At 40.0% G+C, this 27,204-nt stretch overlaps 1 long non-coding RNA gene across 3 annotated transcripts in view; it reads right to left on the bottom strand.

Annotated features, from left to right (window-relative positions):
- Nucleotides 1-858: 858 nt before the first annotated feature.
- The window catches only part of LOC143027748 (uncharacterized), a 157,739-nt gene continuing 131,393 nt past the window's right edge, over nucleotides 859-27,204 (bottom strand). For 2 of the 3 annotated variants that reach the window (XR_012966639.1, XR_012966637.1), the window contains exon 3: nucleotides 859-964. This is a non-coding gene — a long non-coding RNA (uncharacterized LOC143027748). Of the gene's footprint in view, nucleotides 965-20,463; nucleotides 20,548-27,204 lie in introns of those variants that run through there. The other variant, XR_012966638.1, reaches the window with a different exon arrangement.

The following is a 27,204-nucleotide window of genomic DNA, read 5'->3' as shown; positions in this document are numbered from 1 at the left end:
AGATTCTGGGACTGATTGCGCGATCTTTTGATTTCAAAAGTCCATCACTTATTAACAAGCTATATAAATCGTTAGTTCGTCCACATTTGGAATATGCTGTTTCCGTATGGTCACCGAATCTCATTAAAGACATTGACAGACTGGAAAAAGTACAACGGCGAGCCACAAAACTGATTCCAAATATCAAAAATAAATCATACGAAAATCGACTAAAGCACATGAATGTGTTTTCCCTTAAAAAGCGTAGACTCAGAGGTGACTTGATACAGGTCTTTAAGATTTTAAAGGGAATTGACAACATCAAAAGTGACAACATTTTCACATTGAATGAGAATCAGACAAGAAACAATGGTCTCAAACTGTCCGGAAATAGATTAAATTTGGAAGTAGGTAGAAACAACTTTGCCAACCGTGTAGTTAATGAATGGAATAAACTTCCTGCACAGGTAGTGCAATGTAGTTCAGTTCGAAGCTTTAAGAATCATTTAGATAAATACCTAAGTAAGATGCTGTAATGATTATAATCTATCTTATACTATTTTTGTTTTTTTATCATTTGTCTGTCTGATTTTCATTTATCATTAGTTATATGTCAATTTATTATTTACTATTTACCTGTTTGTTTATTATTCTAACTATACCTATGCATTTATTTATGTATTTTATTTGTTATTTACATTATTATAGTTTTTATTTGTTATTTTTTTATTAATATGATTTTTTTTTTTCTTTTTTTTTTTTTTTGCATCCGACCTAGATATGGATCAAAAGGTCTCGTGTCGGCATGCTCCGCCTTTGTAATCCTTTGTTTTGTAACAATTGGGGTGATATCCGCATCTTTACCATGATGGAGTCTTCTACGCATGCGGTATTGCCGTGTTTGTTAACGATTGCTCCTGGTATCAGTATGGGTACGCTGAGTGAGAAGTGGACGAGGATGGGGAGTAGTAGCAGTTGTTTCATCCTGTGGATGGAGTTTTTGTTTTAGTGATTTAGGATATGTATATCTGACTCTCGCTAAGGTTATAGTGGTCGGAAGGAAGTAGAGAAGGTTTGATAGATATGCAGAAAGAAGTTTATTGTAATGTTGCCCATTTTAACCTCCACTGAGGAATGCATGACGTCCTGCATCTTCAGGGGCGAGAGCTAGAGTGTATGTTTTAGTTGCGTCGACGGAGTGTCATGTGATGGGAATTGCGCTTGGTTGGGTTATTTGTTAGTCTGGAGGGTGGGTTCTGGTTGGGAGGTGGGATTACGTTTAGGTTAAGTTTGACTTTTCTCAATTTCTCCCCGTGTATGGTTACGGTTGTGTGATCGGAAGGGTCCGTTAACAGGAAAACATTGTTGGGGAGTGAGGTTGTGACTGTGAAGGGGCCTAAGAACTTCGGTTTGAGTTTGTTAGTTCTATTAGAGTCTCTGACCATGACTGTGTCTCCAAGTGTTATGTTGAGTGGAGATGATCGCTTGTGTTGTTTGGTTTTGGGCTGCTTTGAGGTTTTCTCTGACCTGTTTGTATATACTTTGCATGCCTCTTTTTAGGCATTGGGTAAGGTTATCTAGGTTGTATAAGGGGGGTGGGGGTTGGTTAAAGATTTGGTAGGGTAGCCGCATTCTTTGGCCAAATATGATCTCATGGGGGGACATCTTTGTTGTGGAGTTGACTGTGCTATTGATACTGGCTTGTACCTGGGGTAGCCAATCTTCCCAACTATCCGAAAGATCGTTGGCCAAAGGTCTGAGGATTTCAAGCACTTTTCTGTTTGTGCATTCAACTAGTCCATTCCCTTATGGATGGTAAGCAGTGGCGAAGGTTTGATTTATGTTATATAAATGTGCTATTTCGCGCATTACTTCGTTCTTGAATTCAGAACCGTTATCAGACAGCATTTGTCTTGGTATATTATACCTGCAGAATATGTTATCCAATGCTTTGGCCACAGTCTCTGCCGTTTTGTCTTGTAGTGGGACTAGGATTGTGTATTTTGACAGGTAGTCGACTGCTGTGAGTACATAATTGGAACCTTGATGGCTCATTGGCATTTTAAGTACGGTAGGTCAATGCCAAGTGTTTCCCATGGTTCGGCAGGGAGTGGGATGTCTTTGATATTGAGTTGTTTGGGGTCAGGTCCTCTGAATTAGTTGCAAGTGACACATAAGTCTATATGTGTGGTTATGTCTTTTTTCATATGTGTCCAAAAATATGAATGCCTAGCAGTAGTCAGTGTCTTGTCCCTGCCTGAGTGGCCTCCCATTGAGCTGTCGTGCAATATGTGTAGGACCTTGGGAACTGGGGCTTTGGGGATGACAGTAAATTCTCTGTCGTTAGTGGTTCTCCTAATGATTCCGTCGACCAGTTTGAGTTCCTCTATAGGGACAGGTGGTCGGGACTGTAAGGGTGTTCTTGAAAGTAGATGTTGTTTTACTTTAGACCATGTCGAGTCTTTGTCTGTTTCTTCTCTAAGGTCTTGCATAGGAATACAGGTTGTTTTTGTTAAGGTCGATATGTGGATTTGTCTGCTTAGTGAGTCAGCTACTACGTTAGCTTTTCCAGCTAAGTATGTAATTTTAGGGTCAAAGTCTAGTAAGGTGGTTTTCCACCTAGCAATTCTGCCATGTAGGTCTTTAGAGTTAAAGAGGTAGACTAGGGGTTGGTGGTCTGTGAAAATGTTAATCCTATATCCTAGTATGAGGTATTTGAAATGTTTTAAACCCCATATCAATGCAAGCCCTTCTTTGTGGGTTGTTGAATAATTACTTTCAGGCTTATTTAGTACTCTACTTGCATATGCAATGGGGTGCTCTTTCCCGTTTTCATCCTTCTGTTGTAGAACTGCGCCTATTCCTTTAGAGGAGGCGTTGGTGTAAAGAAGGAATTCTTTCTTCATGTCAGGAAAGGCTAGGACAGGAGCTGTGGTAAGAGCATGTTTAAGGGTGTCGAACCTTGTCTGTTCCGCTTCAGACCATTTGAATGTCTCGCCTTTTCTTGTGAATTTGGTGAGAGGGGATGCTATGTGTGCAAAATTTTGTATGAGTATGAGGCTAATCCTACGAAACTTCTTGTTTCATCTGCGTTTCTAGGGGTTGGGAAGGATGCAATGGCATTTATTTTGTCTGTGGTGGTATGGATGCCTTGGGCGTCTACCTTATGGCCTAGGAAGGTGAGTTCCGTCTGTAGGAATTTGCACTTTCCTAGTTGGATTTTCAATCCCGCTCTTTTTAGTCTTTTTAGGATAATCTCTAGTATATGGAGGTGGTCAGTTTGTGTGGGGCTATAGATGATGAGGTCGTCTAAGTAGACGAATAATGAGATTCCTATCATATCGCTGAAAATGCGATTCATTAATCTCTGTTGGGTTGAGGGGGCATTCTTAAGGCCAAAGGGCATGCGCTCGAAGTGGAAATGTCCCTTATCTGTGGAGAATGCAGTTACGGGTTTTGATTCATCTGTCAGTTCCACTTGCCAGAAGGCTGACTTAAGGTCAATTGTGGAAAATACAGAGTTCCCTTTTCCAATGGATTGCAAGACATCCTGCATGGCAGGGAGTGGGTGTGGGTCAGATTGAGTTAGGTGATTGACTTTCCTAAAATCTACAACAGGGCGTAGGGTTCCGTCTTTCTTAGGGACTAGGAAGAGGGGACTGTTCCAAGGGGAATCTGAGTGAGAAATTACACCTTGGTGTAACATATCATGCACACTGTTGTTTACTTGTGTTTTCCTACTGTGGGGTATGCGGTAAGCGGGGGTGTATGAGGGGGGGGGTGTTGGGGTGATTTGGATGTGGTGTTTAGTTATATCACATTTGCCTAGAGGTTCGTCTTCTAAGACGATAGCCGATCTATTCCTTTGGAGGAGGTTTTGTAGCTTGTTACGTATCTTTTTGTTGGCTGATGTTGTTATTTGGTTGGGGTGGATAGGGGTGAGGTTTTGTGCTTGTCCTACAGTGTTGTGTTGTGGGAGTGGTTCTTGGATTGGGGAATTATGAAGGTGGACTGAACAAATGTTTGTGTTCTTTCTGATTTTGCGGTGTTGGTCTGAGAGATTCATTAACATAGCTAGGGTGTGTTTATTTTCTGACACTAAATCCCATGAAGGTTCGAGGGATATATTGTTAACTCTTGACGTGTCTGGGTCAATTATGACATCCTGGTGTTGGATTGCTCCGGGTATATATAGTGGGACTGTTATTGAATGTCTAGGGGGTATGATGACTGTGTTAGACATCAATGCCTTTGAAGTGACATAAGGTGGTGGACGAAATGAGTAGCTCTTAGTTGGAGAGGGGTTATTTAAGCCAGATAGACATGAAAGAGGTTGTGTGTCTGGGTCGGGTGTTTCAGGAATTTTGGAGTCGTCATTTTCGTCTCGGAAGGAGATTTTGTTGGTATCTAAGTTGATGATGGACTTCCAGTCTCGTAGGGACTTTAAACCTACTATACCTTGGTGGTCGAGACTCCATTCATCAGCTAAGTGGAAGGATGTGAGGCCTACCTGGGATTTGTTAATTTCTATATCTAAATCTATCCTATCATGAAGTGATATGGTACTTCCTTCTATCAGTAGGCCTTCTGTGTTGGAGTACTGGATTTGGGGTGGGTCATTAAGTGCTTCGTAGAGAGCTCTGGGTATGAGGTTCAGGTTTGTGCCTGTATCAACCATCATCTCAACACTGGTTTGATCCAGTGTTACCTTTAGAGTGATATAGTTGTGAGGTGGGTCGGAGGTTCCTATGGTGGTCTGGTGCGTGAGGCTGGTATGCGTTCCCCCAATCGGTGTTGGGTTGTGTGTGTTGAGTTTGATGCTCTGTGGGAGGACGGTGTTTGTTGTGATGCCGTAACTGGTTTGTTTGTTTTCTGATGAGGATGTGGTTGTGATCTTTGTTGAGAACATTCCTCGTTGGAGTGAGTTGTGGTTTTGTGTAGGTTGCAGTATTTACCTGGCCGTGTTGGTCTTGATATGTTGAGTGGTGTGAGGGGATGCGTGGGTGGTTGGGTTTGTTGTTGGGCTCTACATTGGGAATCTGTGTGGGAAGTAGTTCCATGAACTGAGCAAGGGGTAGTGCTGTATGTGGTGTATACACACCCCTTCAACAAGGAGTGAGGAAACCTCCGCACAGGAGGCTTCACAAGCACTAGAAATTCCTACTTGAGAAGAAAGACCATTAGCTTTCATAGTAACACTTTTACACTGAGGCTTGGCTTCAGTGTTAACAGAAGAATTCACATTGGCAGTTTTATTTCTATTGCCTTCTACAGTTGGCTGATCCACTTTACTACCGTATTTTCCGGCTTATAATGCACATCGGGTTATAATGCGCACCCATGCACTTCTTTATCTCAGTACACAGATAGCGCGCACCGACGTATAACGCGCATGCCCAATTGCATTTGTCTATAACGCAGTTTTACCTCTGTATTTATATCATGTGAATGAGGTTACATGGAGAAGTATTTTTCATTGGCTAGAGCCACCGCTGGGAAATCTGTTTATTTGTCACTAAATTAAGTGTCAGTTTAGGCATCAATCAGGACACAACTAAGAAAAATTCAGAACTACATGTACCGCAATATGACTCATGTTGTGCATTGGTCCCTTATTACTTTGTAGCTTAAATAGTTTGTTGGAAATATGATCTAAAAAAGTTTATTGAAAATAGAATATACAGAAAAATTTCGGGATTTTTACAGAAAATGTTCATTTTATATCTTGAGGAAATAATTCGTCTTTATAATTTTTTTTATTTAATACTGAAACAAACTACAGACTGTTTCGTTTTAGCTTTGAACCTGCAATGACAGTGGTGAAATAGGAGAGTCTCTCATCGAGGTGACGTTTAGTTAATATAACTCCCGAAAGAGGGTGTTGTAGTCAGGTGTTTGACACGTTTATGAACGGCCGCAACGGAATTTGTACCAACGAAGCCAACATAAAAATTCAAACTAAGATGCTGTGAACATGGGCAAATATCATGAATATTGATCATGTTTCATGGTGTTTAGGCCTATTTAAACATGAAAAATAAGATTCGATAGATACCTACCTATACCAAATATTCATATACGGTAGCCCATGCTGGCGTATTCTTTCATGTCACCATGGCTGTTCTTCTTGTTCTCACGGAACGTCACGGAGAAGTGTGCCTCCCGACTTTGTTGTGAAAAAAAGTTACACACACAGCCGCAGAATTTTTATTGTAGGCCGTAGATAATGCGCACCCCCCATTTTTAGGCCCTTCCAACGGAAAAAAGTCGCACACTATACACTGGAAAATACGGTATTTGTTTTAACAACATCACTGTATCTTTTGGAATTACTTAATAGTCTTTTAGCATGTCCTACACTTATATGTTCTGCATGAGCTTTTAGTAGTATTTCCAGTTCCTTCTTATAAATTACACAGTTCTTATTTCTGGTATCATGCTCTTCTTTACAATCTATACAAACTGTTGGGCGGGAACAATCCCCATGTTCAGGCTGAGCACATATCAAACACACTTTGTCCCTTGCACATCTGCAGGAAGGATGGCCAAAACCATACCAGTTGAAGCACTGAAGGGGACGGGGCTTAAACTGCTTCACATAAACAATCTCTTTTTCTATTTCTACATAATGAGGTAGATCTTCACCACAAAAACTTAGGATAATCATAGAAGAACGAGGGATTTTAGCAACCTTCCAAACATTAGTTGGGCACATTTCTAAAATTTCTTCTTCATCAAAGTCATACAGATCTCTATCAAAAATTACCCCTTTGGCATAACTAAAGGTATAGTGGGGTTTAACTTCCTTAATGTCCGATTTCTGTTTCAAGTTAAGCACCATGGCGGCTTGTTCATACGATTTTACATGAATTAAGAAGGAATTTCTTCCAAATCGTGATACCTGCAAGTTATTCAAATTACCACAGCCAAGGTGACTCTTCTAAACTCGAACAAGTTACCACGTTCTTTTGCAAGAGTGATAATGAGCCACTTAGCTGGATTGGGAGGTCTCTGCACACTTTCCTTCCTTTCCTCTACCGGGATTTCTGGATAAAAGATATCCAGGTTAGGTGGCACTCTACCAACAAGTTGGGCTGAAGATTCATTCTCATTACAATTATTATAATCCAAGCAGGCAGCAGCTGCATCCTGATTAGAAAGAAATGAGATCCACACTAGCCAAGCAGTTGTCAGTTGTCAGTTAGTTTAACTCTGATCTCTTTAATTTGTCCAAATTTACGGAACTTTTCATATAAGTCTGTATAACTCCTATCAAGAGAGACATTGTAAATGTAAGATTCTATGACTATTAGGGGCAGTATTTGATTGATTGATTTTACCGAAGTCCTTTTTCAAGCCGGAGTCGTCAACTGGGGGTTTTATTTTTGTTGAGTCAATATTCTCAACATTAGGATTGGCAATATTAGGAGAGGGATCGGGGGGGTTTAGGAGGAGGATCAGGTAGTGGTGGAGGTTTAGAATATTCAGTTTGCACAGCCGCCATAATCGTGTATATTTATGAGCCTACACCATATATTAAGAAAGAGCAATGCATAGAATATACTGCAGTTGCCTGATGCCGCACGCAATAAAAGAAAAGTCTCTGCAGAGTCAGGAAGTTCCAGAAACGCCTATTTACACATGTAGGGCCTCGGAGGTGAGTTAGAGACTTTGTCAACCCGGGGTTTGTCCTCTTTTGTTTTGTCCCATTTAGGATGGGTCCGGCGTAGTCACTCTGCATGTGTACTGGATAGGAAGAAAGGAAGTCAGCAGCCTAGTACCTACCTCACAAACATGCATTCCCCAGTCGGTGGGCTTTCAGCCCTCGCAGGGAGTAGTGACCTCGCGGTATACATCCCCACTTGACTGGGTTCAGACATGTAGCTTGGAAGCTTGGAAGGCACCAAGATACCAGACCCTTCCTTAACAAGTATTAGAGAAATATGGTGAAAAGGAGAGTAGGGTAGCAAATATGAAGGATAGGGATAGGGGAATTCACAAAGGAAAAGGGTGAGGGACCCCCTATCTATTCACTACCCTTTCCTCATCCTAAAACAACTGTCATAGGATGAGGGCGGCAAATCCTAGGAGTATTCCAGTCCATAATCAAAGACAAGCTAGGGTCATCAACAAAAAGATTTTGGCTCAGTTTTCGTCTGGTAGCTTAGGGCTGACCTCTCCAGTACGGTTGCACCTGGCTGGCACAGCTCAGCCTGTCCTTGCTACTCAGAAGCCCCCCACTACATCAATGTTTTTGTCTTGGGACATACTTTTCCACTCCTTTTTTATAAATTTTTGTCAAAATATTCCATTTCTCTTCCACTGTTGTTTCTTCTTTGTATATTCCTTCCCAGTTTTTTTTTTTTTTTTTTTAAAGAATTCTCTTATTTTATCAAAGTTTGTTTTTTCATATATCATTCTTCCTTTTCTATATTGTTCATTTCTTTTCATGTGTTTTTCCTCATTTAGTTCCAGTTCATTCAATATGTGGTCACTTTTACTTATTGGTGTTTTATTTTCAATCTTTTCCACTATTCTAGGTTCAGATGTGATTATTAGGTCTAGTCTCGATGGTTCTTCATTTCTATACCTAGTGTTCTCCTGTATCCACTGTGTCATTGTATGGTCAATAATCATCTCGAGTAGAACATTTCTCCATGAGCCGTCTCCACCCTTTACTGTCATCTCTTCCCAGCAGACTTCTTTGCAATTAAAGTAGCCCATCATAACTATTCTTCCTCCATCTTCCATTACCTTATTTAATGTTATCTTTGTGTCCTCTAACATACTTTTATGTTCACTCTCTTCCCACGAGGCTGTTTTCGGAGGCACATAATTTATCACACACTTTCTGCTCTTCTTATCTCTGTCTTCCACTTCGATCATAATCATCTCTACTGTATTCTTTCCATATGTGACACACCTCACGTTTATATCCTTCTTAGTCAGGAACATAACTCCACCCCCTTGCTTTGCCTCTCTTTTTCTAATCCAATAATTATATGCGTCATGTCTTACACTGTTGGGTGGTAGTGGACCTTTTAATTTCGTTTCTACAATTCCCATTATGTCCAGTTCTTTTTCCTTCAGATAATCATTCAGCTCATTCAATCCTGTTATTAATCCATCTACATTTGTGTAAGACACTTTTAGTTTTCTGCCACTTCCATTGTATTCTCTGTTTCCCTTTTGTTTTTCTCTAGTATATCGTATTTCCTTACTTTCATATTCACTACTCTCCAATAGAATTTCTCTTTTTCTGACTCTGTTCTCTTCTCATTTTTTTCCTTAGCTTCATGTCTTTTCATTTTTTCCTCCTCTCTTTCCTCTTTATTCATTTCCCTTTTTATCCATACCTTTTTATATTGTTCACTTTCCGCCAGTTTCCCTGTTTTGGATAAGATATTCTCTGCTGTCGTTTGTGACCTGAATTTAATCTTAATTGGCCTGGTCTTATCTGTACTATACTTTCCGAATCTAAATTTCTCTTCAATTTGTTTCATGATTTCAGGTTCATCTTCCTGAACTAATTCTAGTAAACTGCTTATTTTTCTTTCTCCTCTTTGATTCTTGTGGTTCTATCTGGGTTACGTTTCTCTTCCATTCCTAATATAATTATACATTTCTTTTTATCTGCTAAGTCTCTTACTATATTCTCCTTCTGTCTCATCACTTTAATAACTGAGTCTTCAGTTTGTTCTTTCATTTGCTGTTTAATTATGTCAGTAAATGCAGCTTTACTGTTTTCTTGGATTTTTTCCAAGCCTGTGCTTCTTTTGCTATGGCCTCTTTGTTGTCTTTATTATTCCTCTTTAATTCTTCATTCTCCTCTTTTACTTCTTTTAACTGTCTTTTCAATTCTTCTATTTCATTAGTTAAGTTTTTGTTCACCTTCTCTAGTTCTTCCAATCTTTCAACACTTTGCGCAATCTTTGTTATACTACCGAACCTAATCTCCCAATGTTCAGTCATTTGTTCAAGTTTTTCCTCTAGTTTTGCCAGTCGGGGGAGGTTGGTATCCGCCCCCCCTCATTAAATCCCTGGAAATTATTATCATCACCTTCCATTGTACTGCTCTTATCTATGTTTCTAATCTTTACATTTTTGTTAATCCCGTCATCACCATTGGTCCTTCGTTTGTTTACAAGACGCCTGGCCTCTTGGACCAAGTCTTCCCCTTCCTCATTTCCTTCCATTTCCCTCAGTAATCTCTCCCCTTCTCCTTTTTCCTCACTTTCCCACTACACCACAAGCAATCCCCCCCATAAATACAATAGGTACTTCCTTTGCATTGAGATCCATGAGAATTTCACTTTTTCTTCAGAACGTCAATCCTCGCCATCCATCCAACGAACGTGTGTGTGTGCGTATTTTACCTAGTTTTATTTTACAGGAAGGGGAGCTATGCTCATGGTGCCCCGTCTTCATATCTCATTTTATCTAGACTGTTTTTAATTTGTGTATCGTTTTTCCACACACCACTTTCTCATCTAACTTGTTCCAAACCTCTATTACCCTGTGGGGAAAGCTGTTCTTTTTTAGGTCTCTTCTACAACTGTCTTTTTTATCTTTCTGTGTCCTCTTGTATCTCTACTATCCCATTTTATTAGATCCTCTCTATCAATAGTTTCCATGCCTTTCATGATTCTATAAATAGTTATCAAGTCTCCTCTCTTTTCTTTGCTCTAATGTCAGAAGATCAAGTTTTGCTAGTCTCTCTTCATATGATAGTTCTGAGAGTGTATGTGCCAATTTTGTAATTGCTCTTTGTATTCTTTCAAGTTTTGTTATACATTTTTTTGTACTTGGTGACCACGTCGCTGCATCCTCCAATCTTGGTTTTATCAAAGTGACCAGTATTTTCTTCACCATTTCTTCATCCAGGTATGTAAATGCCACTTTCATTGTTCTTATCAAATTATAAGTTTCTCCAATAATTTTGTTTATAGGTTTCCCAGGGGACATATTATTCATAATGATGACTCCCAGGTCCTTCTCATTTTCTACTTTCTTAATTTCTTCCTCTCCCAATGTATATAATCCTACTATTCTATTTTTGCATCTTCCAAATTCCATTATACTACACTTCTTAATATTGAATTCCATCTCCCACTTCCTACTCCATTCCCATACTTTATTGAGATCACTCTGTAGAGACTCACTGTCATCTACAGTGTTCACTTTTTTCAACAATTTTGCATTGTCCGCAAAGATGCTCGTATAACTTTCATTTCCTTTATCCATATCAATAATATAAATAGCAAACATTATTGAGGCCAGAGCTGTTCCTTGTGGAACTCCACTAATCACTTCATCCCAATTAGTGTTTATCTCTTATTACCACTCTCATTTTTCTTTCATGCAAGAAGTCTTCCATCTGCTTCAGCAGTTTGCCCTGTATTCCTCCTACAGTTTCTACTTTTTTTTTTAGCAATTTCTTAATGTGGCACCTTTATCAAAAACTTTTCTCAGGTCTAGAAATGCACAATCAGCCCATCCATCTCTTGTATTACATCTATTACCCTTGAATAGAAACACATTAAGTTTGTGATGCATGATCGTCCTTGTCAATCCAAATTTACTTGGATTTAGTATGTTTTTTCCAAATGCCTTACTCATCTAATTTTGATAATTCTTTTTATAAATTTTAGCTATCGCACTTGTAAGAGAGACTGGTCTATAGTTAGTAGGGTCTTCCTTGTTTCCCCTTTATATATTGGTACTATATTTGCTCTTTTCCAATCTTCAGGAACTTTTCAAATGGTAACCCACTTGCAAAATATAGAGATGGGGGAGACATCCCTTTGGGCTGCATCAAAATATCACCCACACATAACCACTACCTACTACCTCCCATCCTTCATCGCCTCTCTTGCATCACAGTATCATTTATACACAGTCATTCTCCACTCACCCCAAACTCCTGCCTTCTCCCTTCCTTGCTCAGACATTTTCACCCCAATAATCCATCTCAAGTCCACCCCATGACCTCTGCCTTCTACATCTCTTATCAATCCTCCCCTATTCACCCCCCACATAACCATGCCATCCCAATACTCTTTTATCAGCCCCACCTGCTATCTCCCCTCTCACCCCCACTCTCCTCACCTCTCACTCTATCCAACCTTGCAAAACCCACCAAACTTGTCAGACATTTCATCTCAAACACGTTCAAACTTCTCTGTGCCTCTCTCAAATTCTAAGTCTCTGCCCCATACAGTGTCGTTTGCACAGTCACCTCCTCCCTGGAACAAAGAAGAGAAAGAGGAGATCTACTAACCATCTACAGAATTATGAAAGGGATGGAAGTCCTTGATAAAGATAATTTATTAAAGTGGGATAAAAGAAAAACAAGAGGACATGAAAAGAAACTTAAAAAGGATAGCTACAGAAGAGATCTGAAAAAGAATAGCTTCCCACACAGAGTGGTAGATATCTGGAACAAATTAATTGAGGAAACAGTGAGTGCAAAAACTAAACAAGAATTTAAGATCAAACTGGATACTGAAAGATACAAAAGTGGGTCACTATGAGCATAGTTCTCTTCCTGTAAAATACAGCTAGATAAATACATAATCTTTTCCCTGCATCCACTCCAAAACACCCATCTCCCATGACACCCCTCAAAACCTCAATCTACAATCCACCTCTACCTCCGTTCCCCCCTTTCCTGCCACATGCATCCCCAAATACCTAAAACCATTCACCTTCTCCAACCCCTCTCCTTTAAGACTTCCAACTCTCTGCCATCCTCTCCCCTTGTACATCATCACCACATTTTAACCATATTTACCTTCAACTTTCTCCTATCGCACACCTTCCCAAACTCCATCATTAACTGCCTTAATCCCCCCTCTGACCCTGACACAAGTGCAGTGTCATCAGCAAACAACTGACTCACCTCCCACTTTTCTCCATTTTCTTTAACCATCTCCAGTCCCCTGCCCATCTTCCCCACATCCACTTCCCACACCACCCCATCCATGCACACATTGAACAGCCATGGTGACATGCCACATCTCTGATGCAGCCCCACCTTTACCTAAGATCACTTGTTCTCTATTTCCAATTCTAACACACATACATATACCAATAGCTTTTTCTCCCTTATAAAGGCATAAAATCCACTCCCACCCATTCCATCCTCACATACTACACTCCCATTCACCCCCCTTCCTCTTATCTTGGCTCCTCCCAGACAACAGGCCATCTCCACATTTTGCCCATTGCCCTGGGTCAGAAGCAATGCAGCAAGACACAGCATATCTACAGCAAGGCCACTTCATTTAATAGGTGACCCCCCCCCCATCCCCTCGTGCAAAAATAGAAAAGACAGGGCTGCATCAAAATATCATTCACACATACTCCCTCACCCCCATCCCCCACCCACTCCCCTCCATGCATCATAGCACCATTCACACACACCCACTCTCCACTCACCCCACCTCCTCTCCTTTCCTTCCTCAACAGCCACTCCCCTCCCTCCAAATGCCTCTTTTACCCCATCCATCCATCTCATCCCAGGTCACCCCTTCACATTCACTCCCTCCACCTCTGCCCCCCACACCTCCCCCATTAATCTTTCCTCACTCATTCCTTCCACAAGTCCAAACCACCCCAATACTCTCCCATCAACCCCACCCTCCAACTCCCCCTCCACCCCTGCTTCCCTCCTCACCTCTCACTCCATCCAACCCAGCAAGCCTCCACTACACCCATCAGGCACTTCATCTCAAACACATTCAAACTCCTCTCTTATGTCCCATGCTTCTGCCCCATACAGTGCTGTCGGCACAATCACTCCTTCATACAATCTCCCCCCCCCCCAGCATCCACTCCCAAATATCTACCCCTTATTACACTCTTCAATCCCTCAAGGCATTTACTTAATTCTCTCAATCTACATTCTACTTCCCCCTCCACTCCTCCCTTTCCCACCACATCCACATCCAAGTATCTAAAGCTATCCACTTCCTTTAGTCTCTCTCTCTCTTAATTCTCTCAATTTGCTGCCATATTCTTTCCTTGTACATTTCATCACCTTACTTTTACCAACATTTATCTTCAACTACCTTCTTTCACACACCTTTCCAAACTCTGTCACTAATTTCCTTAATCCCTCCTCTGATCCTGCTACAAGTGCAGTGTTGTCAGCAAACAACAACTAGATTTAAAAAAGAAACAATATTGATTTAAAAGAAACAATATGGATTTAATAAAAAGAAACAATATAGATTTAATTTAAAGAAACAATATAGATTTAATATATCTAGACTTTGCAAAAGCTTTTGATACCGTCCCACACGAAAGACTACATACAAAATTAGCTTTACACGGAATAAGTGGTAGCCTATAAAGTTGGACTAGTGATTGGTTGATTGGTCGAAAACAGAGAGTTGTTTTAAATGGAAAAACTTCTAGATGGAAAAATGTTACAAGTGGAGTTCCTCAGGGTTCCGTTCTTGGGCCACTTCTATTCATAGTACTGTATATATGAATGATATAGACCATGGACTAAAATCTACTGTTTCCAAATTTGCTGATGATACAAAACTGTGCGCAATGGCAAATGATCACTTAAACCAATTGGATATTCAAGAAGATTTAGATAAATTACAGCAATGGTCTAAAAAGTGGCTAATGAAATTTAACACGAGTAAATGCAAGGTAATGCACATAGTAAGTAAACAACAGTAAAGTAAAGTAAGTAAACAACAGTAAAGTAAAGTAAGTAAACAACAGTAAGTACGATTACAAGTTATTTGGAAATTCATTAACAAAAGTGGATAGTGAAAATGATCTCGGCGTAATTATCAGTAACGACGTCAAATCATCCAAGCAGTGTATTTCAGCCTCTGAGAAAACAAATATGATTCTAGGACTGATTGCGCGATCTTTTGATTTCAAAAGTCCATCACTCATTAACAAGCTATATAAATTGTTAGTTCGTCCACATTTGGAATATGCTGTTTCTGAATGGTCACCGAATCTCATTAAAGACATTGACAGACTGGAAAAAATACAACGGCAAGCCACAAAACTGATTCCAAATATCAAAAATAAATCATACAAAAATCGACTAAAACATATGAATCTGTTTTCCCTAAAAAAGCGTAGACTCAGAGGTGACTTGATACAGGTCTTTAAGATTCTAAAGGGAATTGACAACATCAAAAGTGACAAGATTTTCACATTGAATGAGAATCAGACAAGAAACAATGGTCTCAAACTATTAGGAAATAGATTCAATTTAGAAGTAGGTAGAAACAACTTTGCCAACTGTGTAGTTAATGAATGGAATAAGCTTCCTGCACAGGTAGTGCAATGTAGTTCAGTTCGAAGCTTTAAGACTCATTTAGATAAACACCTAAGCAAAATGCTGTAATGATTATAATTTATCTTAAATTATTTGTTTTTGTTTTGTTATCATTTGTCTGTTTGATTTTCATTTATTAGTAGTTATGTGTCAATTCATTATTATTTACTGTTTACCTGTTTGTTTGTTATTCAACTATACCTATGCATTTGTGTATTTTGTTTGTTGCATACATTATTATAGTTTTTTATTATCATTTTATTATGATTTTTTTTTGCATCCGACCTAGATATGGACCAAAAGGTCTCATGTCGGCATGCTCCGCCTTTGTAATCCTTTGTAATCCTTTGATTATCTACCTTTTTTTCTCCATTTTCTTTAACCCCATCTCCAATCCCTGACCCATTACCTGTTTACCTCTTGCACCACCCCTTTTATGTATAAATTGAACAGCCAAGGTGACATAACACATCCTTGGCAAAGTCCTTCCTTTATCTCAAACCACTCACTCTCTCCATTTCTAGTTCTAACACACGCTTTACTACTCTCATAAAAACTCTTGACTGCTCTTAACAGCTTTCCTCCTATTCCATATATCTCCAATACCTCCCACAGTACCTTCCTGTTTAACCTGTCATAAGCCTTTTCCAAATCCATAAAGGCCCAAAACACGTCCTTATCTTTTCCTACAGCTTTCCCAATCTGCCTTACCACAAAAATCTAATCCACTCAACCTCTACTTTTCCTAAACCCACACTGTTCCTCACCAATTACTCCCTCTCTTCCTCCCCTAATCCTCTCCAAACCTTCCCAACTACACTAACAAATGGATCCCTCTGAAGCTGCTACACTCACACTTGTCCCCTTTTCCCTTGCAAAATGGAACTATATGAAAGACTGTCTCATGCTGCTGTGAAACCACTGCTCATTTACCATTCAGAAAATCTATGAGCCTTCAAGAAGTGTACAGTCCAGAAAAGCTGGCTAAGTGTGATGTGGAGGTCCAACAGCAAGGCTTGGGTGACACATGACCTTTTTATTGATTGGATCAATGAGGTATTTGGTCCTTCTGTGAAAAAACCTTTACTCGAGATGAATCTGCCACTTCATGTCTTGCTTGTTATGGACAACGTTCCTGCCCATCCTCCAGATCTAGAAGATGACTTCCTTGATGAATTTCAATTCATCAAGGTCCAGTTCCCGTCTCCCAACACCATCCTTTTCTTTAGCCCATGGACCAACAGATCATCTCAAACTTTAAGAAGCTCTACACTAAAGCACTATTTGGGTGTTGTTTTGAGGTGACTGAGGGGACCAATCTTATTCTCATAGAGTTTTGGAAAAACCACTTCCATATTGTTTCCTACCTCAAGATGATCGACAAAGCAGGAAACCCTTATTTCGGCTTGGAAGAAGCTTTGGCCATACAGCACTGTCAAATGTGACATTGAGGGGTATGAGTCAGTGCCTGTGGAGCCTGTAGTCAACGAGACTGTGTCTTTGGCCAAGACCATAATGCTGGAGGTGGAAGAGCATAGGCAAGAGCTGACCACTGAAGAGGTTATGGAGTTGCATTCTGTTTCACAGGAAGACCTTGTGGAAGAGATTTCATCAGGGGAAAAGGAGGTAACCACCTCAGCAGAGCTACAACCTTCCAATGCAATATGGGAGATGCCTAAAGAATGGGAAACTGTTTTATCATACACTGAGAAGTATCATCCTAATAAGGCAGTGGCTATGCGCACTACAAATTTATTTAATAATAATGTCTCATTTTAACCAAATTTTGAAGAGTAGACAGAAATAAATGTTTAAACAGCTTTCTAGTGAAAAATTATTCAAAAGAAAGTGTCAGTTGTGCTAACGTTTCTAAAATATATAAAGATAGTGAGGCAGTCGAATCTATTATATCAGTGAGTGAAGAGGAATCTCCATTAGTAGAAGATTCTCCTTCACCTCAATAATCCTCCCCCAGTCTCCATACACTTTTTTTTTTATATATAAATTGCAACAGTATTTATATTTATTTCTATCTTATTTTACTAATTATTCTTTCCCAGGTTCACATACTGTACATCTAAATATTTTTATTTGAAGTGTTAATAATTCAAAAAACTATTTTAGATTTTACAAATTATATATTTTTTATCTTAACTAACAACAAAAATATCTTTAGAGATGTGAAAAGTATTCCTTCTGTATCACCAGATTCTGACCACCGCTTGGTTTTAGCAAGAATGAAAATAAAGTTAAAGCCATTGAAAAAGCTTTTAAGAGAAAGAATAAAAATAGAAAGACTGAAAGAACAAGAAATTGATAAACAATACAGAGAGAAGGTTTATGAAGCTAGACCTGAAGGACATCAAGAAACAGAAGATATAGAGAAAGAATGGGGGAATATGCGAGAAAAAATTATCCAAATCGCAAGAGAGGTGATAGGAACAAAGCGAGTCAGTGGAGGAAAGAAAAAGAAAACAGTTTTGTTAAGAACAAAAATGTTGATTTCAGAAAGTGGATGAAGAGAAGAAATCCTGAAAACAGAAGAGAATACGAAGCAGCAAGAAATGAAGCTAAGAGAGTAAAAACAAGAACTAAGAGAGAGACATAGGAGAGGTTAGGAAAAGAACTGGAAGAGGACATACAGGGCACAAAGAAACTTGTATACAGCATAGCTAAAAGTTACAAAAGGAAAGAAGAGAGTGGGGTGAATACAATTAAAAATAAGGAAGGGAAACTAATCACAGAGGAAGGCGAAGTGGACGAGAGATGGAAGGAATACTTCTCAGAGCTTCTAAATCCAGCAGAAGTGGAGAGACCAACAGATGAAGAAGTTATTCAGAGAACAGAACAAAATAGTATAATAACAACAAATGAAATTAAAGATGCTATCAAAGCTATGAAAAATGGAAAAAGCCCTGGAAGTGATAGTATACCAGTCGAACTACTGAAGGAAAATGAAGATAGTTAAGTGGCTAACCAGAGTTTTTAACGTTGCCTGGAATGAAGGTGGAGTGCCAGCTGATTGGGGGAAGGCAATTATTTGTAACATTTTTAAGAAAGGTGATCACACCGAATGTAGAAACTATAGAGGAGTATCACTGCTGTCACAAGTGGGGAAGATATATGAAAGAGTACTAGAGAAGAGATTAGGAATAATAGTTGAGGACAAGCTGGAAGAAGGACAATATGGATTTAGACCCCAGAGAGGAACAACGGATGCAATATTCACACTGAAGATGATAATAGAAAAGAACTGGGAGTGGGACCAACATGTGCACATCGCTTTTGTTGATTTAGAAAAAGCATTTGACAGGTTACCAAGGAATGAAATATGGGATACTTTAGAAGACCCAACATATATGATAGAACCCTCATTAATTAGAGCTATAAAGAGTCTTTACAGAAATAATGTCAGTGCAGTAAGGACCCAGCTAAGAGAGGATAACTGGTTTGACGTAACTGAGGGTGTAAGACAGGGTGGTGTGATATCTCCTTTACTGTTTGTGCTGTTCATGGACAGGAGCATGAAGAGGTTGAGACTTGGGGGAGAGGTAACTACATTGGCATATGCAGATGATATTGCAATAATCACAAAGTCTCATACAAAATTGCAGGATACCCTGAATGCATGGAATGAAGAATTGAAAAAATCAAGAATGATAATAAATGCAAATAAAACTAAAGTAATGATGGTGGCGAGAAAGATGATATCAAGATTGAAATAGATGGAATACAATTGAAACAAGTGGAAGACTTTCAGTACTTGGGAGTTCAAATATATGTAGGGTGTTATATGGAGAAAGACATAACAAGCAGAATCGAAAAATATACAAATAATCAAAGATTAATGTATCCACTACTAAAAGACAGCCTCAAACCATTAAAAGTTAAAGTCATCATATATAAAATGATACTAAGACCAATATTAACATATGGCTCAGAGACCTGGACACTAACAATGAGATTAAAGAGCAAGATACAGGCAGCAGTGATGAGAATGTTGCGATTAATAAAGGGAGTAACAAGAAGAGATCGCTTAAGAAATGAGGATATCAGAGATGAACTGGACATCGAATCAATATTAGAATTTGTAGAAAGAAGTAAACTGAGATGGTATGGACACATCATGAGGATGAGTCAAGAAAGGTACCCTGCTAAATATTATCGATGGAATCCAAGAGGGAAGAGGCCGGTAGGAAGACTCAGAAAGAGATGGAGAGATGGAGTGAGGGAAGCAATTGAAATGAGAGGATCAACAATAGAGAGTGTGGAAGAAGAGGAACTTTACGAGGATCGTACCTGGTGAAGTTTCATGAGGCAACACAACTGACAGGGCACTGGCCCTACCTGGTGTATGGTGAGAAAGGTGAGAAAATATATTTTTGGGTATTTTTTCTTAAGCATGGATGCAATATAATTTTACATTGATTCCTATGGGAAAAATTGTTTTGCTTAACTAGTGTTTTGCATTACAAGATTCAGGAAGGAATTATGCTTGTTAGCAAGGTTCCACTGTATTTATTAAATTTCCAGGCATGATTTTATTTTGTCAGGTATGCCTAATCCTCTTGTTTTTTCATGAAGTGACTTGAGACTGAGAAGTTCTTCAAAGACACTGAAATTATTATCAATTCCTTGTATAAATATGCTTAACTGGGCTACATCACATATATTAATTGATTTGTCAAATGCTTATGAAAATAAAGTACAAAAATAGACAAAGTCTTTCAATTGCTGAGACATATGAGAAAATTCCTCAGTACATCCTGTAACAGTCTGCTTTGATGGAGAAATTTCATCTGCTTTTCTTTCAATGCTGTTATTACCAAGATGTCTTGCAAATATCTGGAGACAAGGCTTAATAATTTTTTCTCTGTCAAAGAAAGCTTTCTTTTTTTCTGGCTAGCACTAAAGCAATTTCATAGGAGGTTTCTGTCATTGCCAAACTTTCACAACTTCTCTTAGTGAATTTAGTAAATACTTGGTCTTCTGATTTCTTCCTTTATCTTAGTTACATATTCTTTTTGTAAATCGGACCCAAGCCCAAGATTAAGTTTTCCTTCAATTTCAGTCTGAGTCTGATGTTGTGTTTTATAGTGTCTGTTAAGATCATGTCTTTTATTTTGGGAAAGTGTTTTCACACACAAAGCACAACAATTTTCTTGAGGCACCATTGTTCACTGAATTTACTCTATCACTTTCTGTCTTTCTTTTACTAATTTTCTTTTGCACTGTGTGACTGTGATGGGTAACTGAAATATAGAAAGGCGTAATTTTCAAAAAGTACAAAACTACATATGTTTACAAATAAAAAATAGAGCACAAGTTCTTATTGACTGAACCAAGCCTTACTTGTAAACTGGCAAAAATGTATGATATATTTATTGGATAGTTACACTGTTACAGGATGTTTGCAGTTCTAAATTCAATCTTTCATAGTTTGATTAATTAACCAAATTTTTTTTTAACTGAAAGCAGATTAAGGTGAAGGAAGATAACATTTTCTAAAAAGAATGTGCAAGAAATAAGAAAACCACTAAAAGTAATGTGGAGGGCCAGCTTACTTTCTTATTAGGTCCTGGAGCCACAGTGTCTACATCGTGGGACCACCCCCCAACCCCAAGAGTTGGGGGCCAAACGGCGGCAACCAGCCCTGGCCACCGGCTCTATGCAGGTGGCACCGATCCCCAAGAGGAGCTACGACTGCCTTAGGGAGTACCACAATCCTTTTTCTCAACATGCAATATTACGTTTTTTCTGTACCGAGGGGTGATTTTCCGGCAATCACCCCTCTTCTTCTACTTTTAGCTGGAGATGTAGAGAGCAATCCTGGGCCCACCACAAAATACACATGCCCAACATGCTCTAAGCCCATTACTTCGAGCAGACAGACAAAGGGCTCAGTTCATTGCAATATGTGCAAAAACTGGGCCCACCTCACTTGTACAACATTTGCTGACACAAACCAATACACAAACACTTGGACATGTTCTACCTGCCCTCCAGTAACACCACTCCCACCTCCCCAACCACAGCCAGCACCCTTACCCACTCCCAATTTCCCTTTGCCCTTATTCCCAATCAGTACTCCCCTTCCTTTGTCCCCAATCTCTCCTTTCCCCCCCTCTAACCCAGATCCTATACCTTCCCCATTAACACCCCAACCTCAACCCCAAACGGCAACATACAACACATACAGAACACACAACATCAACATATTACAACACAACATTGACGGTATTAACACGAAAACACATGAACTCGAACACTTTCTTAAACGACACAACATACACATTGCAATTATACAAGAAACAAAACTAAGACACTCACACAAAACGGCAGCAAGACCATCAGACAAGACCGGACCGATGGCAATGGCGGTGGACTCATCACCCTGATCCACCACTCCATCTGTTTTGTGGACACAAGTGCCACAACCAAAATTCTCCTCCCTACCACAGATAACACTACAGAAATCCAATCCATTCGAATCCGCACAGGCAACAAATCAACACTGACAATAGTTAACATGTACATTCCCCCCCAATCATCCCCCACAGTTCCAAACACCTTCAGGCCTCAATTTAGCCAACTAGCCTCAATCCCCAACCTGATCATGGGTGGTGACTTCAATGCCAAGTCGTCTGCCTGGTATGTCGACAACCCTGACACAGACAGAGGGCTTGATATACAGACTCAGTTTGACTCATTGACTATCATGAACAACACACATAATCATACACATATCCCACACCAAGCCCTCTACACTCCCTCCTCTCCTGATATCACCTTTTGCCCCCCTGCCTAACCCCAACAACATCATGGAGAGTGGTCAGAACCAAGGGTTCTAACCACTTTCCAATCATCATCACCACCAAAATGAGAGAGCTAACTGGGAAGCTTTTACTGAAGAGACAGAACAACATTTTGAAACACTTAACAGTACACCAATCACAAACATAAACAATGCTGTGCACACTTTTAATACAATCATACAAAACGCAGACAAGAGATACATCCCTAGAGGCAACAGAAAATCACAAAACCCCAACTTCACACCAGAAATCCAAGGCCTCATCAGACAACGAGACACACTTAAACACAATACCCCCACACCTATCCCTCAAAACATAGCAGACCAAATACAAACACTAAACACTGTGATTGCCAATAAAATACACGAACAAAAAACAAAAAATTGGCAAAACTTGATCAATACACTTGATCACAAAACAAACACCGGCAAATTGTACAAAACACTCAACAGCATTACACTATCCAACAGTAACACAACACGCTCTCACGCAGCAATAATCACAACAGACAATCTACCCTCAAACAGACAACAAGCACACACACTCATGAATCATTTTGCACAGACAAGCCATCTCACTTCTCACCCTGACGACCGACGCACTATTTGACAGAAGAAAGACTTTCCCACAGACTCAGACTATACACCCTTCATGGACAGTCAGACAAAACACATAATTCATAATCTCAAGCACTCATCTGCCTGTGGCCCTGAAAACATAAATAACATCCACCTAAAACACATTGGACCACAAGGTATGCACGCACTCACAAACATTCACACAACACTATACCCGATATCTGGAATCATGGTAAAATAATCACCATTCCAAAACCGAACAAAGACCCAACAATCCCAGCATCGCATCGCCCAATCACACTTCTCTGCACCCCCTCTAAAGTCATTGAATGCCTAATACTTCAACTTGTCACACCACATATTCCCCTTGCTGACTCACAACATGGTTTTAGGCCACTACACTCCACAAACACTCTTCTTATAAACCTCACACAAAGAAATTTAGATGGCATCAATTCAGATAGGCCCCACCACAGAACACTATTTATAACATTAGACATTAGTAAAGCTTTTGATGCTGTCCCCCGCCACAACCCAACAAATAAAATATATAACACAGACATGCACAATAACACCAAAAGATGGCTGGCCAATTATCTGGCAGGTAGGAATGCTTGTGTGTCATATAATGGCCAATCATCGCACATCAGAAACATTAAGAATGGAGTACCACAGGGCTCTGTTCTATCCCCCACGCTCTTTAATCTATACATGCATGACTTATCCACACCAGACACCTCAGAAATACAAATCTCTTCCTATGCAGACGACATAACAATCACATGCACACATCGTAACACAGACAAAGCTGCAGAAATAATCCAGCCATACCTTGATACACTCAACACATGGTTCATCACAAACAGACTCAAAATAGCTCCAACCAAATCTACAGCAACACTTCTCACCAACTGGACAAAAGAACACAAATACATACCTCATCTCTACATCAACAACACTCTAATACCACACACAAACACACCAAAAATTCTTGGTGTAACATACAATACATCCATGTCTTTCAAACAACACATCATAAACATAAAAAACAAATGCACACATAGACTTAACGCACTTAAGTCAATCACTGGAACAGCATTTGGAGAAAACAAAGAAACTAATACAACAATATACAAACAATGCATATGCTCAGTGATGAATTATGCGAGTCCTGCATGGGCTCCTAATCTCAGTGAGACACACCACAACACCCTTCAAATCATACGAAACAAAGCCCTAAAAACAATTACAGGCTGCACAAATACAACACCTACAGACCATTTACACCACGAAACAAAAGTCCTCAAAGTCAAGGACCACCTCGACATGAGAGGCACACAAACACTTGCCGCAGCCACCACAAACACATCACACCCGCTACACTACATAGCAGAACACTTACACACACCAAGAAACATTAAAATAACACCCAAAGACCTGTATCACACACAGATACTCTCTTTCTCTTCCTCCACAACCACCAAATACCAGCCTCCGGAAACATATTCATAATCATATCACTCACCGCTCCATTAACACACTGAAAGACAACACACTGCTGCATGCCAGACCCCCTGATATCCACTCTTCTGAATCCTCTCTCCCACGAAAGGACAGAGTCCACCTGGCCAGACTGCGGTGTGGCCACCACCCAGCACTTCTAAGCTACCAGAAGAGGCTGGATGACCATATTGTGAGCAGCTGCCCAGGATGTAACACTTCACCCCATACCATACAACACATAATGGAAGACTGCATTATACACAATCATGCACGCAAACAACACAACATACACTCTATAAAGGATTTGTGGGAAAACCCAATTTTGGCTGTGGCATTCCTTGGGGAGACGGGACTGCTCGGACAGATAGTCTAGGGAACGACAACAACAAAAACAATTTTCTTATTATCACAAGGATGCAATGCACCATAGGTTGGGCACCCATGGGTTAACAACTTTAACCCAATCCCATATATCTGGAAAACCTCCCACAGTGCCTTCCTATCTATCCAGTCATAAGCCTTTTCCAAATCCATAAAGGCCCCAAAAAAATCCTAACCTTTTGTTAAAGCTTTTTGAAAGCCTTTCCATAAAAACCTGATCCATGCAACTCCCACCTTTCCTAAACCCCACACTGCTCCTCACCAATTACACCCTCTCTTCCTCTCCTAATCTTCTCAATTAAAACTCTCATAAACCTTCCCAACTACACTCAACAAACTGATCCCTCTAAAATGACTGCAATCACAGTTGTCCCCTTTTCCTTTGCAAAGTGGAACCACACAGGCACTCCTCCAGTCCTCTGGCACTCTACCCTCCCTTAGACAATACCCAGTTCACTACTACTACACCTCCTTTCTTCAGACACTATATAACACCCATCCAACCCAGATGCCCCACCTGCCTCACCATTTTCAAAACTATTTGTACCTCATCTTTTCCTATTTCTCCCATACCTTCCTCTCCCACTACCATCACCCTCATAGTGCTTCCCATCACTACCACAAATCCCTCCCCATCCTCCTACACATTCAAATGCCCTCCCCCACTGCCCCCTCCTCCACAAATATCTATCCACTCCCACCCCTCATCCCTTCCAAAACATCTTTTTATTACTTTAAAAAAAATCATCATACTCCTCCCACATTTTACATACGCTCTCCTCTTTGGCACCTTTATCTTATGTTTGTACCTCTTGTATGTTTCTCTAGTCCTACTTTACAACTTGCTATCCACTACCCTCTCCCATGAGTAATTATGCTCAACTTTTTTCTTCAACGCTGTTAGCTATCATTAACTCTTTCTAAACATGGTGCAGGAGATAAATGCAAGGGTTATGGAGAGGGGACAGGAGATGGTTAAAGAAAGTGGAGAAAAGTGGGAGGTGAGCTGACAACACTGCACTTATGGCGGGGTCTGAAGGGGGATTAAGCCAGTTAGTATTGGAGTTTGGGAAGGTATCTGATAGGAGAAAGTTGAAGGTAAATGTGGGTAAAGGTGATGAAATGTACAAGGGAAGAGGATGGCAAAGAGTTGGAAGTAAGTCTTAAGGACTAGAGGAAGTGGATAGTTTTAGATATCTGGGGTTGCACATGGCAGGAAAGGGAGAGTGGAGGTGGAGGTAAATTGTAGATTGAGAGAAGCAAGTAAATGCCATAGGAGATTAAAGTGTCAAGAGAAACAGGCATCTGGGAATGGATGTGAAGAGGAGTTTATATGAATGGGTGATTGTACCGACAGCACTGTACGAAGTGGAGACTTGGAATTTAAGGGAAGCAGAGAGAAATAGTTTAAATGTGTTTAAGATGAAATGGCTGAGAAATATGGTAGGGGCTACAAGGTTGGATAGAGTGAGAAACAGGGAGGTGAGGAAAAGGAGAAAAATGGGGGTGGAAAGGGAGATGGCAGATAGAGCTAATGAAAGATTATCGAGATGGTTTGGACACATGGAAATAATGAGTGAAGAAAGGTTAGTAAAAGAGATGTGGAAGGCAGAAGTGGATGGAATGAACCTGAGGGGATGATTGAGGATGAGACTGTATGGGGTGAAAAGGGCTATGAGCAAGAGGGGAATGTCTCTTTAGCAAGGAAGGGAGAAGGCAGGAGATAGGGGTGAGCGGAGAATGTGTATAGATGATACTGTGATGCAAGGATGGGAGGGGGAGGGGGGTGGGAGAAGAGATTGGTTATGTGTGAATGATATTGTAACATAGTCCAAGGGGATTTCTCCCTGTCTTCTCTATTTCTGCAAAAAAGTTATCAATTCAAATTAAAATTCTTTAGCCTCCAACATTAAGTTTAAAGTTGAATGGGAAGAATTAGGTAAGCTACCCTTTTTAGATGTTCTCATTGTTTGTGACGGGGATAAGCTTGCTTTTACCGTCTATAGAAATGAGACCCATTCCGGTAGTTATCTCCATTTCTTCAGCGGTCACCTAGACAAAGTAAAAAGTAGTGTCGCCTCAGGATTATTTCTTTGAGCTCTTAGAATCAGCAAAAATGTTATCAAAACCCAACCACAGCAGTGTCATAACCTGACATGCAGGTCCCAATTCTGGATAAATGGGGAGGGTTGAGCATAGGGCTAACATCCCTACCTCGTAAAAAATATAAAAGTTACAGAAACTTTTGAAGCGTCTTGGAGCCTGGACGGATATGTTGACGACTCGGAAATGAATAATGGACATCTGAATTGGAGATCTAATATAAAAATTGGTTGGCCAAACTAAAGCATTGGTAACAGAAATGGATAAACATAACATTGATATAATTGCAGTACAAGAAACCAGATGGTTAGGAAGTGGTGAGTGTGACCTTGGTAAACACACTATACTTTACAGTGGGAGAACAGACCAAAGACATGAGGAGGGGGTAGGTATATGACAAAGAAAATAAGAGAATTGCTAATGGGGTATTGGCTGCTTGTTATTGTGGCAAAGTAGCATGCAGTTGATACTTTAGGGTCTATATGGGGCGCCCCTACAGACCAGAGCCACACATCATTTTGTCTATGAT

This window comes from Oratosquilla oratoria, chromosome 8, assembly GCF_046742065.1.
Source record: "Oratosquilla oratoria isolate Oo_2021 chromosome 8, ASM4674206v1, whole genome shotgun sequence".
Lineage (NCBI taxonomy): Eukaryota > Metazoa > Arthropoda > Malacostraca > Stomatopoda > Squillidae > Oratosquilla > Oratosquilla oratoria.
This window is presented reverse-complemented; position numbering and strand designations above follow the sequence as displayed.